Genomic DNA, 16,147 nt, shown 5'->3' with positions numbered 1-16,147 from the left:
TCTTCCTTAAGAAGTCAACTGTTACTTAGTGCTACATACATTTTCTGTGTTATCTCTTGGCTTCTGTTGTGCTCCAGTTTCATATGAAAACACAGTATCTTTCTCCATTGTCTCAGATTCCATTAGCTAGCTCCAGTCTGAAGTGTTATCAGGTCTGGTTCAAGTGATATCAGAAGAGAACAGAACGTTCTCTATGATCTCTACTTGTCCTCTACTTGAGTGGGCACATTATTCTGTTCACGTTACTGTCTGTCCGTGTTTTCATCCTCTCTATGTGTGTGTGTGTGTGTGTGTGTGTGTGTGTGTGTGTGTGTGTGTGTGTGTGTGTGTGTGTGTGTGTGTGTGTGTGTGTGTGTGTGTGTGTGTGTGTGTGTGTGTGTGTGTGTGTGTGTGTGTGTGTGTGTGTGTGTGTGTGTGTGTGTGTGTGTGTACGCATGTGTGTGTGTGCATGCACACGCTATGTCTCTTCAGTCACTCAGACACTGTAGCCATTAATACCACTTCATCATCTCACTATTGAGGAGGAAATAGATGTGACAGAGTGGTGTTTATATCCCAATCTGGGCACCGATTCACCACCCTCTACAACACAACACATAGAAGTACTGTCAATTACCTTGACCCAGAAAAGACAAGAAGGAACCACTAATTAGGGGTAAAACATTTAGTAAAAAGACAAAAGGCTATCATGGAAATATTGCAGTTTTTCAATGGTTCTCTATCTAAGGGCCTTGGGCATGCCTTGTAAGGTAATGGTGCCATACCAAAACTTCAGAATACATACACAAACAGTGAAGTAGCTCAGGTCTATAGCTGACCCAGTGGACTGAGAGGGTGTTGAGTTAGGGAGGTTGAGAACAGGAGGGAGAGGAGGACGAGGTGCAGCACAGGGAGATAGTTTGGACAGAGTGGATGAGTAATAGCTTCGTACTGCAATAATACATCATTTTTATGGATGACTATCTGGAATGGATGACTATATCTTAAGGACTGCTGGTGTTGGACTGCCTTTATGTGTGTGTGTGTGAGACTCATTTGTGGGTTACGCAGAGTTCAGCACATCAAGGTCTAACTGATATAGTGTTAATTGATCCCTGAGCACACTTGTTTTTGTCTTTCTATCACCACTTAATTATATACAGTACCAGTCAATAGTTTGGACACAACTACTGAAGGGGTTTTCTTTATTTTTGCTATTTTCTACATTGTAGAATAATAGTGAAGACATCAAAACTATGTAATAACACATATGGAATCATGTACTAACCAAAAAGGTGTTAAACAAATTCAAAAATATTTTATATTTCAGATTCTTCAAAGTAGCCACCATTTGCCTTGATGACAGCTTTGTGCACTCTAGGCATTCTCTCAACCAGCTTCACCTGGAATGATTTTTCAACAGTCTTGTAAGAGTTCCCACTTACAGTACGCTGAGCACTTGTTGGCTACTTTTCCTACACTCTGCGGTCCAACTCATCCTAAACCTATCAATTAGGTTGAGGTCGGGGGATTGTGGAGGCCAGGTCATCTGATGCAGCACTCCATCACTCTCCTTCTTGATCAAATAGCCCTTACACAGCCTGGAGGTGTGTTGGGTCATTGTCCTGTTGAAAAACAAATTATAGTCCCACTAAGCCCAAACCAGAAGGGATGGCAAATCACTGCAGAATGCTGTGGTAGCCATGCTGGTTAAGTGTGCCTTGAATTCCAAAGAAATCCCAGACAGTGTCACCAGCAAAGCACCACCACACCATCATACCTCCTCCTCCATGGTTCACAGTGGGAACCACACATGCAGAGATCATCCGTTCACCTACTCTGTCTCACAAAGACATGGCGGTTGGAACCATCTAGAAGAAAAAGAAACGTACACCTATTAAGGCGAGGTGCTGGCTAGCAGAGTAGAAAACTTGAAAATAAAGGAGAGCCAAACATCTCAATTTGGACTCATCAGACCGAAGTACATGTTTCCACAGGTCTAATGTCCATTGCTTGTGTTTCTTCAAGCAAGTCTCTACTTCTTATTGGTGTCCTTTAGTAGTGGTTTCTTTGCAGCAATTGGACCATGAAGGCCTGATTCACACAGTCTCCTCTGAAAAGTTGATGTTGAGATGTGTCTGTTACTTGAACTCTATGAAGCGTTTATTTAGGCTACAATTTCTGAGACTGGTAACTGTAATGAACGTATCCTCTGCAGCAGAGGTAACACTGGGTCTTCCATTCCTGTGGCGGTTCTCACGAGAGCCAGTTTCATCATAGCGCTTGATGGTTTTTGCGACTGCATTTGAAGAAACTTTCAAAGTTCTTGACATTTTCTGTATTGACATTTTCAGTATTTTTATTTTATTTTTTTATTTCACCTTTATTTAACCAGGTAGGCTAGTTGAGAACAAGTTCTCATTTGCAACTGCGACCTGGCCAAGATAAAGCATAGCAGTGTGAACAGACAACACAGAGTTACACATGGAGTAAACAATAAACAAGTCAATAACATCGTAGAAAAAAAGAGAATCTATATACAATGTGTGCAAAAGGCATGAGGTAGGCAATAAATCGAATAATTACAATTTAGCAGATTAACACTGGAGTGATAAATCATCAGATGATCATGTGCAAGAAGAGATACTGGTGTGCAAAAGAGCAGAAAAGTAAATAAATAAAAGCAGTATGGGGGGTGAGGTAGGTAAATTGGGTGGGTAGTTTACAGATGGACTATGTACAGCTGCAGCGATCGGTTAGCTGCTCGGATAGCAGATTTTTAAAGTTGTTGAGGGAGATAAAAGTCTCCAACTTCAGAGATTTTTGCAATTCGTTCCAGTCGCAGGCAGCAGAGAACTGGAAGGAAAGGCGTCCAAATGAGGTTTTGGCTTTAGGGATGATCAGTGAGATACACCTGCTGGAGCGCGTGTTGCGGGTGGGTGTAGCCATCGTGACCAGTGAACTGAGATAAGGCGGCACTTTACCTAGCATAGCCTTGTAGATGACCTGGAGCCAGTGGGTCTGACGACGAACATGTAGCGAGGGCCAGCCGACTAGGGCATACAGGTCGCAGTGGTGGGTCGTATAAGGTGCTTTAGTAACAAAACGAATGGCACTGTGATAAACTGCATCCAGTTTGCTGAGTAGAGTATTGGAAGCTATTTTGTAGATGACATCGCCGAAGTCGAGGATCGGTAGGATAGTCAGTTTTACTAGGGTAAGTTTGGCGGCGTGAGTGAAGGAGGCTTTGTTGCGGAATAGAAAGCCGATTCTTGCTTTGATTTTGGATTGGAGATGTTTGATATGAGTCTAGAAGGAGAGTTTGCAGTCTAGCCAGACACCTAGGTACTTATAGATGTCCACATATTCTAGGTCGGAACCGTCCAGGGTGGTGATGCTAGTCGGGCGTGCGGGTGCAGGCAGCGAACGGTTGAAAAGCATGCATTTGGTTTTACTAGCGTTTAAGAGCAGTTGGAGGCCACGGAAGGAGTGTTGTATGGCATTGAAGCTCGTTTGGAGGTTAGATAGCACAGTGTCCAAGGAAGGGCCGGAAGTATATAGAATGGTGTCGTCTGCGTAGAGGTGGATCAGGGAATCGCCCGCAGCAAGAGCAACATCATTGATGTATACAGAGAAAAGAGTCGGCCCGAGAATTTAACCCTGTGGTACCCCCATAGAGACTGCCAGAGGACCGGACAACATGCCCTCCGATTTGACACACTGAACTCTGTCTGCAAAGTAGTTGGTGAACCAGGCAAGGCAGTCATTAGAAAAACCGAGGCTACTGAGTCTGCCGATAAGAATATGGTGATTGACAGAGTCGAAAGCCTTGGCCAGGTCGATGAAGACGGCTGCACAGTAATGTCTTTTATCGATGGCGGTTATGATATCGTTTAGTACCTTGAGCGTGGCTGAGGTGCACCCATGACCGGCTCGGAAACCGGATTGCACAGCGGAGAAGGTACGGTGGGATTCGAGATGGTCAGTGATCTGTTTGTTGACTTGGCTTTCGAAGACCTTAGATAGGCAGGGCAGGATGGATATAGGTCTGTAACAGTTTGGGTCCAGGGTGTCTCCCCCTTTGAAGAGGGGGATGACCGCGGCAGCTTTCCAATCCTTGGGGATCTCAGATGATACGAAGGAGAGGTTGAACAGGCTGGTGATAGGGGGTGCGACAATGGCGGCGGACAGTTTCAGAAATAGGGGGTCCAGATTGTCAAGCCCAGCTGATTTGTATGGGTCCAGGTTTTCCAGCTCTTTCAGAACATCTGCTATCTGGATTTGGGTAAAGGAGAAGCTGGGGAGGCTTGGGCGAGTAGCTGCGGGGGGGGGCGGGGCTGTTGGCCAAGGTTGGAGTCGCCAGGAGGAAGGCATGGCCAGCCATTGAAAAATGCTTGTTGAAGTCTTCAATTATCACGGATTTATCGGTGGTGACCGTGTTACCTAGCCTCAGTGCAGTGGGCAGCTGGGAGGAGGTGCTCTTGTTCTCCATGGACTTTACAGTATCCCAGAACTTTTTGGAGTTAGAGCTACAGGATGCAAATTTCTGCTTGAAAAAGCTGGCCTTTGCTTTCCTGACTGACTGCGTGTATTGGTTCCTGACTTCCCTGAACAGTTGCATATCGCGGGGGCTCTTCGATGCTATTGCAGTTCGTCACAGGATGTTTTTGTGCTGGTCGAGGGCAGTCAGGTCTGGAGTGAACCAAGGGCTATATCTGTTCTTGGTTCTGCATTTTTTGAACGGAGCATGCTTGTCTAATATGGTGAGGAAGTAACATTTAAAGAATGACCAGGCATCCTCAACTGACGGGATGAGGTCAATATCCTTCCAGGGTACCCGGGCCAGGTCGATTAGAAAGACCTGCTCGCAGAAGTGTTTTAGGGAGCGTTTGACAGTGATGAGGGGTGGTCGTTTGACCGCGGACCCGTGGCGGATACAGGCAATGAGGCAGTGATCGCTGAGATCTTGATTGAAGACAGCAGAGGTGTATTTGGAGGGCAGGTTGGTCAGGATAATGTCTATTAGGGTGCCCATGTTTACGGATTTAGGGTTGTACCTGGTGGGTTCCTTGATGATTTGTGTGAGATTGAGGGCATCAAGCTTGGATTGTAGGACTGTCGGGGTGTTAAGCATATCCCAGTTTAGGTCACCTAACAGAACAAACTCTGAAGCTAGATGGGGAGCGATCAATTCACAGATGGTGTCCAGGGCACAGCTGGGAGCTGAGGGGGGTCTTAAAGTAATGATGGACTGTCGTTTCTCTTTGCTTATTTGAGCTGTTCTTGCCATAATATGGACTAGGTCTTTAACCAAATAGGGCTATCTTCTGTATACCACCCTACCTTGTCACAACCCAACTGATTGGCTCAAACGCATTAAGAAGGAAAGAAATTCCACAAATTAACTTTTAACAAGGCACACCTGTTCATTGAAATGCATTCCTGGTGACTACATCATGAAGCTGGTTGAGAGAATGCCAAGCGTGTGCAAAGCTCTCATCAAGGAAAAGGGTGGCTACTTTGAAGAATCTCAAATATATTTTGATTTGTTTAACACTTTTTCGGTTACTACATGATTCCATATGTGTTATTTCATAGTTGTGATGTATTCACTGTTATTCTACAATGTAGAAAATAGCAAATATAAAGAAAAAACCTTGAATGAGAACGTGTGTCCAAACTTTTGACTGGTACTGTATATATATAAGAGAGAGAGAGAGAGAGAGAGAGAGAGAGAGAGAGAGAGAGAGAGAGAGAGAGAGAGAGAGAGAGAGAGAGAGAGAGAGAGAGAGAGAGAGAGAGAGAGAGAGAGAGAGAGAGAGAGAGAGAGAGAGAGAGAGAGAGAGAGACATACAGACAGACAGACAGACAGACAGACAGACAGACAGACAGACAGACAGACAGACAGACAGACAATTCATTAAAAGTAAAACAGTAACAGTAGAATTGCAATTGCAAGCTTGCTAAGGTATATCCAACCACCTTCCATATCACAAATCAAGCTAATTGGCTTCAATCTGTGATCAATTGTAGTGACTTTGATTAGTTCAGAATAAAAGCAGTTGTTCATAGAGGACCACTGCTTAGTAGAGCAATTCAAAGCAAAGAATCCACTATGGGCGGAAATGTTCTTTCAAAAGATCTACGAGATAAAGTTGCTGAAAGGCACAAGTCAGGGGATGGAAATAAAAACATTTCAAATGCTTTGTCTATCCCTCGGAGCACAGTTAAGACTATTAAGAAGTGGAAGGCGTATGGCGACGCCCAGACCCTGCATTGATCAGGCCGTCCCTCCAAACTGGATGACCAGGCAAGGAGGAAACTGATCAGAGAGGCTACCAATAAGCCAACGACGAGTTTGAAGGCGCTTTAGGCCTTTATGGCAAAGACTGGTCAATGTGTGCATGTGACTACAATACCTCAAGTGCTCCACAAATCTGGCCTCTGTGGGAGGGTGGAAAGAAAAAAAACACTCCTCAAAAAAGCCACATCAAGTCTCATTTGAGCTTTGCCAAAAAGCACATTGTAGATTCCAAGGCCAAGTGGCAAAAGGTGCTATGGTCAGATAAGACCAAAATTGAACTTTTTGGCCTGAATGCAAAACGATATGTCTAGCAAAAACCCAATACATCTTTCCACCTGAAGAACACCATGTCTACAGTAAAAAACACCAAATCTACAGTAAAGAACACCATGCCTACAGTAAAGAACACCATGCCTACAGTAAAGAACACAATGTCTACAGTAAAGAACACCATGCCTACAGTAAAGAACACCATGCCTACAGTAAAGAACACCATGCCTACAGTAAAGAACACCATGCCTACAGTAAATAACACCATGCCTACAGTAAAGAACACCATGCCTACAGTAAAGAACACCATGCCTACAGTAAAGAACACCATGTCTACAGTAAAGAACACCATGCCTACAGTAAAGAACACCATGCCTACAGTAAAGAACACCATGTCTACAGTAAAGAACACCATGCCTACAGTAAAGAACACCATGCCTACAGTAAATAACACCATGCCTACAGTAAAGAACACCATGCCTACAGTAAAGAACACCATGTCTACAGTAAAGAACACCATGCCTACAGTAAAGAACACCATGCCTACAGTAAATAACACCATGCCTACAGTAAAGAACACCATGCCTACAGTAAAGCAAACCATGTCTACAGTAAAGAACACCATGTCTACAGTAAAGAACACCATGCCTACAGTAAAGCACACCATGCCTACAGTAAAGAACACCATGCCTACAGTAAAGAACACCATGCCTACTGTAAAGAACACCATGCCTACAGTAAAGAACACCATGCCTACAGTAAAGCACAACATGTCTACAGTAAAGAACACCATGCCTACAGTAAAGAACACCATGTCTACAGTAAAGAACACCATGCCTACAGTAAATAACGCCATGCCTACAGTAAAGAACACCATGTCTACAGTAAAGAACACCATGTCTATTGTAAAGAACACCATGCCCACAGTAAAGCACACCATGTCTACAGTAAAGAACACCATGTCTACAGTAAAGCACACCATGTCTATTGTAAAGAACACCATGCCTACAGTAAAGCACACCATGTCTACAGTAAAGAACACCATGTCTACAGTAAAGCACACCATGTCTATTGTAAAGAACACCATGCCCACAGTAAAGCACACCATGTCTACAGTAAAGAACACCATGTCTACAGTAAAGAACACCATGTCTACAGTAAAGAACACCATGCCTACAGTAAAGCACACCATGTCTACAGTAAAGAACACCATGTCTACAGTAAAGAACACCATGTCTATTGTAAAGAACACCATGCCCACAGTAAAGCACACCATGTCTACAGTAAAGAACACCATGTCTACAGTAAAGCACACCATGTCTATTGTAAAGAACACCATGCCCACAGTAAAGCACACCATGTCTACAGTAAAGAACACCATGCCCACAGTAAAGCACACCATGTCTACAGTAAAGAACACCATGTCTACAGTAAAGCACACCATGTCTACAGTAAAGAACACCATGCCTACAGTAAAGAACACCATGTCTACAGTAAAGAACACCATGCCTACAGTAAAGCACACCATGTTTACTGTAAAGAACACCATGCCTACAGTAAAGCACATCATGTCTACAGTAAATAACACCATGTCTACAGTAAAGAACACCATGCCTACAGTAAAGAACACCATGCCTACAGTAAAGCACACCACTTCTACAGTAAATAATACCATGCCTACAGTAAAGAACACCATGCCTACAGTAAAGCAAACCATGTCTACAGTAAAGAACACCATGTCTACAGTAAAGAACACCATGCCTACAGTAAAGCACACCATGCCTACAGTAAAGAACACCATGCCTACAGTAAAGAACACCATGCCTACTGTAAAGAACACCATGCCTACAGTAAAGAACACCATGCCTACAGTAAAGCACAACATGTCTACAGTAAAGAACACCATGCCTACAGTAAAGAACACCATGTCTACAGTAAAGAACACCATGCCTACAGTAAAGAACACCATGTCTACAGTAAAGAACACCATGTCTATTGTAAAGAACACCATGCCCACAGTAAAGCACACCATGTCTACAGTAAAGAACACCATGTCTACAGTAAAGCACACCATGTCTATTGTAAAGAACACCATGCCCACAGTAAAGCACACCATGTCTACAGTAAAGAACACCATGTCTACAGTAAAGCACACCACGTCTACAGTAAAGAACACCATGCCTACAGTAAAGCACACCATGTTTACTGTAAAGAACACCATGCCTACAGTAAAGCACATCATGTCTACAGTAAATAACACCATGTCTACAGTAAAGAACACCATGCCTACAGTAAAGAACACCATGCCTACAGTAAAGCACACCACTTCTACAGTAAAGAACACCATACCTACAGTAAAGAACAACATGCCTACAGTAAAGAACACCATATCTACAGTAAAGAACACCATGTCTACAGTAAAAAACACCATGCCTACAGTAAAGAACACCATGCCTACAGTAAAGAACACCATGCCTACAGTAAAGCACACCATGCCTACAGTAAAGAACACCATGCCTACAGTAAAGAACACCATGCCTACAGTAAAGAACACCATGTCTACAGTAAAGAACACCATGCCTACAGTAAAGAACACCATGCCTACAGTAAAGAACACCATGCCTACAGTATAGAACACCATGCCTACAGTAAAGAACACCATGTCTACAGTAAAGCACACCATGCCTACAGTAAAGAACACCATGCCTACAGTAAAGAACACCATGCCTACAGTAAAGCACGTTGGTGGCAGCATCCTGTTGTAGTGGTGTTTCTCTTCAGCAGGGACTGGCGCACTTGTCAGGATAGAAGGGAAAATGGACAGTGCAAAATACCGACAGATTATTGAGGAGAACCTGCAGCCCTCTGCCAGGAAGTTGAAAATGGGAAGATGGTTCACGTTTCAACATAACAATGACCCAAAGCACACCACCAGAGCAACCGTACAGTGGCTGAAGGACAAGAAGGTGAATGTCCTTGAGTGGCCTAGTGAGAGCCCCAACTTAAATCCCATCGAGAATCTGTGGAATGACTTGAAGACTGCAGTCCATGAGTGGTCACCATGCAATTTGACTGAGCTTGAGCAATTCTGCAAAGAAGAATGGGCCGATATTGCACAGTCTAGGTGTGCAAAGTTAGTAGAGACGTATTCAAAGAGACTCGTGGTTGTAATTCAAGCAAAAGGTGGTTCCACCAAGTATTAACCTATGGGGTGGGGGGGGGGGGGCTTCATTTATCCAAATAGGGTATTTTACTGTTTCATTTTAATACATTTGAGTTTTTTAGAATTTTATTTTCACTTGGATATTGTGTGTAAATAAATCTGGAAATAGTCTGATTTGATGTCATTTCAGGATGTAAGGCAACAAAAGGTGAACATTTTGAAAGGGAGTGGAGACTTTCTGCACCCACTACACATAAAAAATTTGCCTGTGTTCTTTTGTGAGTGAGAAATTGGCATAGGCCGTTAAAAATAATGTACAGTATATTCATGTGAGTAAGATAGGACTACTAAGCCATTGAAGAGAGATAGGATGTGTTGTTAAGACTGGTCCAGGATAGCCGAGGTGGCCCAAGGCCACATCCATAATCTATCACACCACAGGGCTCTACATGTGCAGACCTGTTCAATAAATCATGCTTCTTCCTCTATATACTAAATATATATTCCATTAATACACATTCTACATGTACACAATGCAATACACATAATATGGACATAATTGTAACCCTTCACCTCACCCCTGAGCTTAAAATGTTTTTTATCCTCTTGGGAATGTGGGAAATGTCTCCACGAGGGAGAATTTCCGAGCTTTACTAGAAGAAGAAGAGCCACGCACACGCACACACACCTCTCCAAGTCTTGCTACATTAATACCAGAGCTAAAGGACTGGGAGTCACTATAAATATTTTATATGGCACAGTGCATGTGGGAAAAATGTATTTTTAGACACTTTTTTGAAAGCTCTCAGAAGCTTGGATCGCTGTGTGTGTGGATAGGGGGGGCAAGGGTGTAAGGGGTGTGTGTGTTTGTTCCATTGTGTGAATGCAGACTGTACTCTGGGGATCCTCTCAAGGTGATCCTCTTATCTCTCTCTAGATTCCATTTCCCTGAAGTACGGATTGATTTATAATACCCTGTTTGCCTGAAGTGGGACTCTTATGTGCATGTGAGTGTGCATGTGAGCGCACGCACACACCCTCCCCCCCACTCCATCATGGCTCTGATCATCTGAATGGGACACATTGAAGGCAGACCCAGAGTCCCACTGGGCACGAACTGGTCGAATCAACGTTGTTGAAATGGAATTTGTCAATGTATTGTGACGTGGAATCTATGTGGAAAATGCACTGAATTTGAAATAAGTCAAACTGTTTTTAGGGTGAAATTTCAACAGGACTATGCCATCACGGTAACCAAATTTCAACAGACAACCCTTGTAAAATATGTTGAATTTGTACCTTCAAAACTGTCATATCTTCAAAGTTATATACACTGTCAGAAAACCATAGACTGGGCAGCAACTCCTACTGATAAATGAATCTATCTATAGCAGCCCTTTGCTCTCACATCCAGGGTATTAATCAAGCCCAGACCTGCTTAGCTTGCTATGATATTTGTCACTGGCTTTTACCAATGTGCTTTCGTGAGAAGGATTGTTGAGAAATATACATAGATTCACTGTGTCTATCAAAGTAATTCCTAAAGGAATGTTTAACATAACAAATTAAATGTGACCCTACTCTATCACTCATACGGTATCATCAATCAGGGAAAGTTAAAGAATAGGACTAAATGAAATCAAACTTTAGTTAAAGTGCATTTAAAGTTGGATTCTTACATTTTGGTTATTGGTTGAGATGGAGACAGGAATCCAACATATGAATCAAACATTTGGAGACAAACTGTAATTAAAGCCAGATTAAGTCAGTGGCACAGATGGAACTATCCAAGCAGAACATAAATCTCCTTAAATGTTGATATTTGATTGCGTTGTTAACCAAACTATTCAATATTAATTTTGTAATACAGTAAATAGCCTAAAATGAAGGCTCTTACAAACTAATGAAAAAGGGTTAGGGTTAAGGTTAACCCTAACCCTAACACACCCATGACCACATTTTGTTGTTACTGTAACCATACATTTCTTCTTATGTAATCATATAAAGCGTGCATGTTCAAGATAGCATGCGTAGGTCGTCGCAGGTCTGTGGAGATCTTCACAATTGCTGTAATAATCTGTGCAGAATCTTAAACAGCAATGATCACTTGCACCATGTATTTTTTGTGTAATCTCAAGTTCTGCTATTAGATGGAGCAAAGTGATAACACATTAAATCTGTTGTATAAATAAACACAATATTAGACATTTTATTTCCATTTGAACTTGCTGTGCTTTTAAATGATTAAAAGCATAGTGATAACACATTGGAAATTCAATTGACTTTTGTCTGTCTTTTTGCGTGGGTAAATATATATTCTTATCTCATTGATTTACAACCACAAGGTTTTAATTCTGACTTGAGACTGAGAGCTGGTAGTTGAAATGATGCGGTTTGCCCAGCTCATCTGATCCCTCTCTCTCGCTCGCTCTGTCGTTTCTCTAGCGCTGTCTCTTTCTATTTGTTTTATTGGCATGGTTAACTTATGTTTGCATTGCCAAAGCAAGTGAAATAGACAGGAAATAAACTAAGATGAACAGTAAGGATTACACTCAAACATTTTAAAATATAGACATTTCAAATGTTATATTATTGGCTATGTACAGTGTTGTAACAATGTTCAAATATTTGAAGTATAAAAGGGAAAATAAATAAACAAACATAGGTTGTATTTACAATGGTGTTTGTGCTCCACTGGTTGACCTTTTCCTGTGGCAATAGGTCACACATCTTGCTGCTGTGGTGGCACACTGTGGTATTTCACCTAATAGATATGGGCGTTTATCAAGATTGGGTTTGTTTTCAAATTCTTTGCGGGTCTGTGTAATCTGAGGGAAATATGTGTCTCTAATATGGTTTTACAGTCTCTCTCTGTTTTTCTCTCGCTCCTGCTCTCTCTGAATAAATTAATTTGTTCAACTATTGTCTCTCTCTCTCTCTCTCTCTGAGTCAACTACTCATCACATTTTATGCACCCCAGTGTTAGCTAGCTGTAGTTTATGCTTTCAGTACTAGATTTATTCTCTGATCCTTTGATTGGGTGGATAACATCTCGGTTCATGCTGCAAGAGCTCTGATAGGTTGGAGGATAGTTTTTTAAATGAAATGACCTATGGAGGATGGTCCTCCCCTTCCTCCTATGAGGAGCCTCCACTGGTTTTGTAGTGGTAGTCGAGCGAGCGTTGTAGTAGTTTTCCGTTGTTCGTAGCTAATGCAGTAATATCCACAAGGACGGGGTTACAACTCATTTGTGGACCAAAAACGAGAAGCTAGCTTTGAAGTGGGACCGGTTTGTCCAGTTGAAGCGATCGGATTGGAGTAAGGGAACTGTGCACATGTCGACTGTACAGTCGTGGCCAAAAGTTTTGAGAATGACACAAATATTAAATTCCACAAAGTTTGTTGCTTCAATGTCTTTAGATATTTTTGTCACTTGTTACTATGGAATACTGAAGTATAATTACAAGCATTTCATAAGTGTCAAAGGATTTTATTGACAATTACATGAAGTTGATGCAAAGACTCAATATTTGCAATGTTGGCCCTTCTTTTTCAAGACCTCTGCAATCCGCCCTGGCATTCTGTCAATTAACTTCTGGGCCACATCCTGACTAATGGCAGCCCATTCTTGCATAATCAATGCTTGGAGTTTGTCAAAATTTGAGGGTTTTTGTTTGTCCACCTGCCTCTTGAGGTTTGACCACAAGTTCTCAATGGGATTAAGGTCTGTGGAGTTTCCTGGCCATGGACCCAAAATATTGATGTTTTGTTCCCAGAGCCACTTAGATATCACTTTTGCCTTATGGCAAGGTGCTCCATCATGCTGGAAAAGGCATTGTTCGTCACCAAACTGTTCCTGTATGGTTGGGAGAAGTTGCTCTCGGAGGATGTGTTGGTATCAATCTTTATTCATGGCTGTGTTCTTAGGCAAAATTGTGAGTGAGCCCACTCCCTTGGCTGAGAAGCAACCCGACACATCAATGGTCTCAGGATGCTTTACTGTTGGCATGACACAGGACTGATGGTACGCTCACCTTGTCTTCTCCGGACAAGCTTTTTTCCAGATGCCCCAAACCATTTGGAAAGGGGATTCATCAGAGAAAATGACTTTACCCCAGTCCTCAGCAGTCCAATCCCTGTACCTTTTGCAGAATATCAGTCTGCCCCTGATGTTTTTCCTGGAGAGAAGTGGCTTCTTTGCTGCCCTTCTTGACACCAGGCCATCCTCCAAAAGTCTTTGCCTCACTGTGCGTGCAGATGCACTCATACCTGAATTCTGCCATTCCTTAGCAAGCTCTGTACTGGTGGTGCCCCGATCCCGCAGCTGAATCAACTTTAGGAGACGGTCCTGGCACTTGCTGGACTTTCTTGGGCGCCCTGAAGCTTTCTTCACAACAATTGAACTGCTCTCCTTGAAGTTCTTGATGATCCAATAAATGGTTGATTTAGGTGCAATCTTACTGGCATCAATATCCTTGCCTGTGAGGCCCTTTTTGTACAAAGCAATGATGACGGCACGTGTTTCCTTGCAGGTAACCATGGTTGACAGAGGAAGAACAATGATTCCAAGCACCACCCTCCTTTTGAAATTTCCAGTCTGTTATTCGAACTCAATCAGCATGACAGAGTGATCTCCAGCCTTGTCCTCGTCAACACTCACACCTGTGTTAACGAGAGAATCACTGACATGATGTCAGCTGGTCCTTTTGTGGCATGGCTGAAATGCAGTGTGTCATTCTCAAAACTTTTGGCCACGACTGTATGCGGTGCTCATTTCACCCCAGAGGATAATTTCACCCCGAAGGACTTCGATGGCTGAAACAACCTCTTAAGGATCCGCCCCTTTAAAAAAAAAAAATCACCTAAAATGACGTACCCAAATCTAACTGCCTGTAGCTCAGGCCCTGAAGCAAGGATATGCATATTATTGGTACCATTTGAAAGGAAACACTTTGAAGTTTGTGGAAGTGTGAAAGCAATATAGGAGAATATAACACAATAGATCTGGTAAAATATAATACAAAGAAAAAAACAACTGTTCTTTTGTATTTTTTGTACCATCATCTTTTAATTGCAAGAGAAAGGCCATAATTTATTATTCCAGCCCAGCTGCAATTTAGATTTTGTCATTTAGATCCAATGAACCATTGCATTTCTGTTCAGAATTATATATTAAGACTGCCCAAATGTGCCAAATTTGTTTATTAATAACTTTTCATGTTCAAAATTGTGCACTCTCCTCAAACAATAGCATGGTATTTGTTCACTGTAATAGCTACTGTAAATTGGACAGTGCAGTTAGATGAACAAATCATGCTAATGGCATTACCATATGTTAGCTCAACCGTCCCGTGGACGGGACACCAAAGTTAATATAACCAGTGGAAGGCAGGATTCGAATTATACTTTATTTCCTACCAACCTACCAGTACATCACAAGTTTCAGTAGTGAAGGAGATAAACTATTTAGCTATGTTGTCTGTGGTAGTTGGCTAGCTAGCTGGCTGGCTAGCTAGCAGGCTAAAATAACTAACTTTACTGGCTGGCTAAGATAAATCCATATACTGGTAACATTATTTTATAACTTGTTAAATAGCGTTTATGTATTTCCAAAACTTTAGTTTACTTAAATGTAGTTGTGAGGTAGGTGTTGATAGCAACTGTCTGACTCATGCAGTGCTAACTTAACTTTAGAAGGCTAGTAGGGCTAACGTTAGCAGGCTAGTAGGGCTAACGTTAGTAGGCTAGTTGGCTAGCAACCTTGCAAGCTGATTTGTAACAATAAATTCATAAAGTATTTGCTTGTTAGTTGACTGAAAATGTTATTGAAACCAGTAGTCATGAGCGCAAATGATTTTGTTTACACATGTTAAGTTATTTCTGTTGGAGTTTACTGTACAGGGAATAGTCTGGCTTGCCGGGTCATCCATATTACATCACATCCTGGAAAAACATTTCCAGACATGACTTTGGCATTCTGATCGGTTCTATGTAATAACACAAAAAATAGAAAAGAGAGGTAACTTTTTATTGGGAATTTTATGTTTCTTTTGCGTAATGAGCAGATACGCATCTCGCATGTGGGTAGTATTTCTCAAAATGAGTGATAATTGGTAACAGTTATATTGGGCTCAATTTTGTGAGTTGAAAGACAACTTTGCTAGTATTATAAAACATTGAAACAACTGGATTCTAATAGGCCACAGAATTAGAGAAGGGCTGTTTCTCTGAACCTCAGGCAAAAGGCTCAAGCAAGCCTTTTTCTCTCCCCAGTCAGAGGCAGCCTGCCTCTGCGGACTGTGTCGTGACCAGGAGACCCATGAGGCGGCACACAATTGGCCCAGCGTTGTCCGGGTTAGGGGAGGATTTGGCTGGCCGAGACGTCCTTGTCCCATCGCGTTCTAGCGGCTCCTGTGGCGTACGGGGTCATG

This window comes from Salvelinus alpinus, chromosome 29 (genome assembly GCF_045679555.1).
Source record: "Salvelinus alpinus chromosome 29, SLU_Salpinus.1, whole genome shotgun sequence".
Taxonomy (NCBI): domain Eukaryota; kingdom Metazoa; phylum Chordata; class Actinopteri; order Salmoniformes; family Salmonidae; genus Salvelinus; species Salvelinus alpinus.
The sequence above is the reverse complement of the archived record's forward strand: the minus strand, read 5'-3'. Positions refer to the sequence as shown.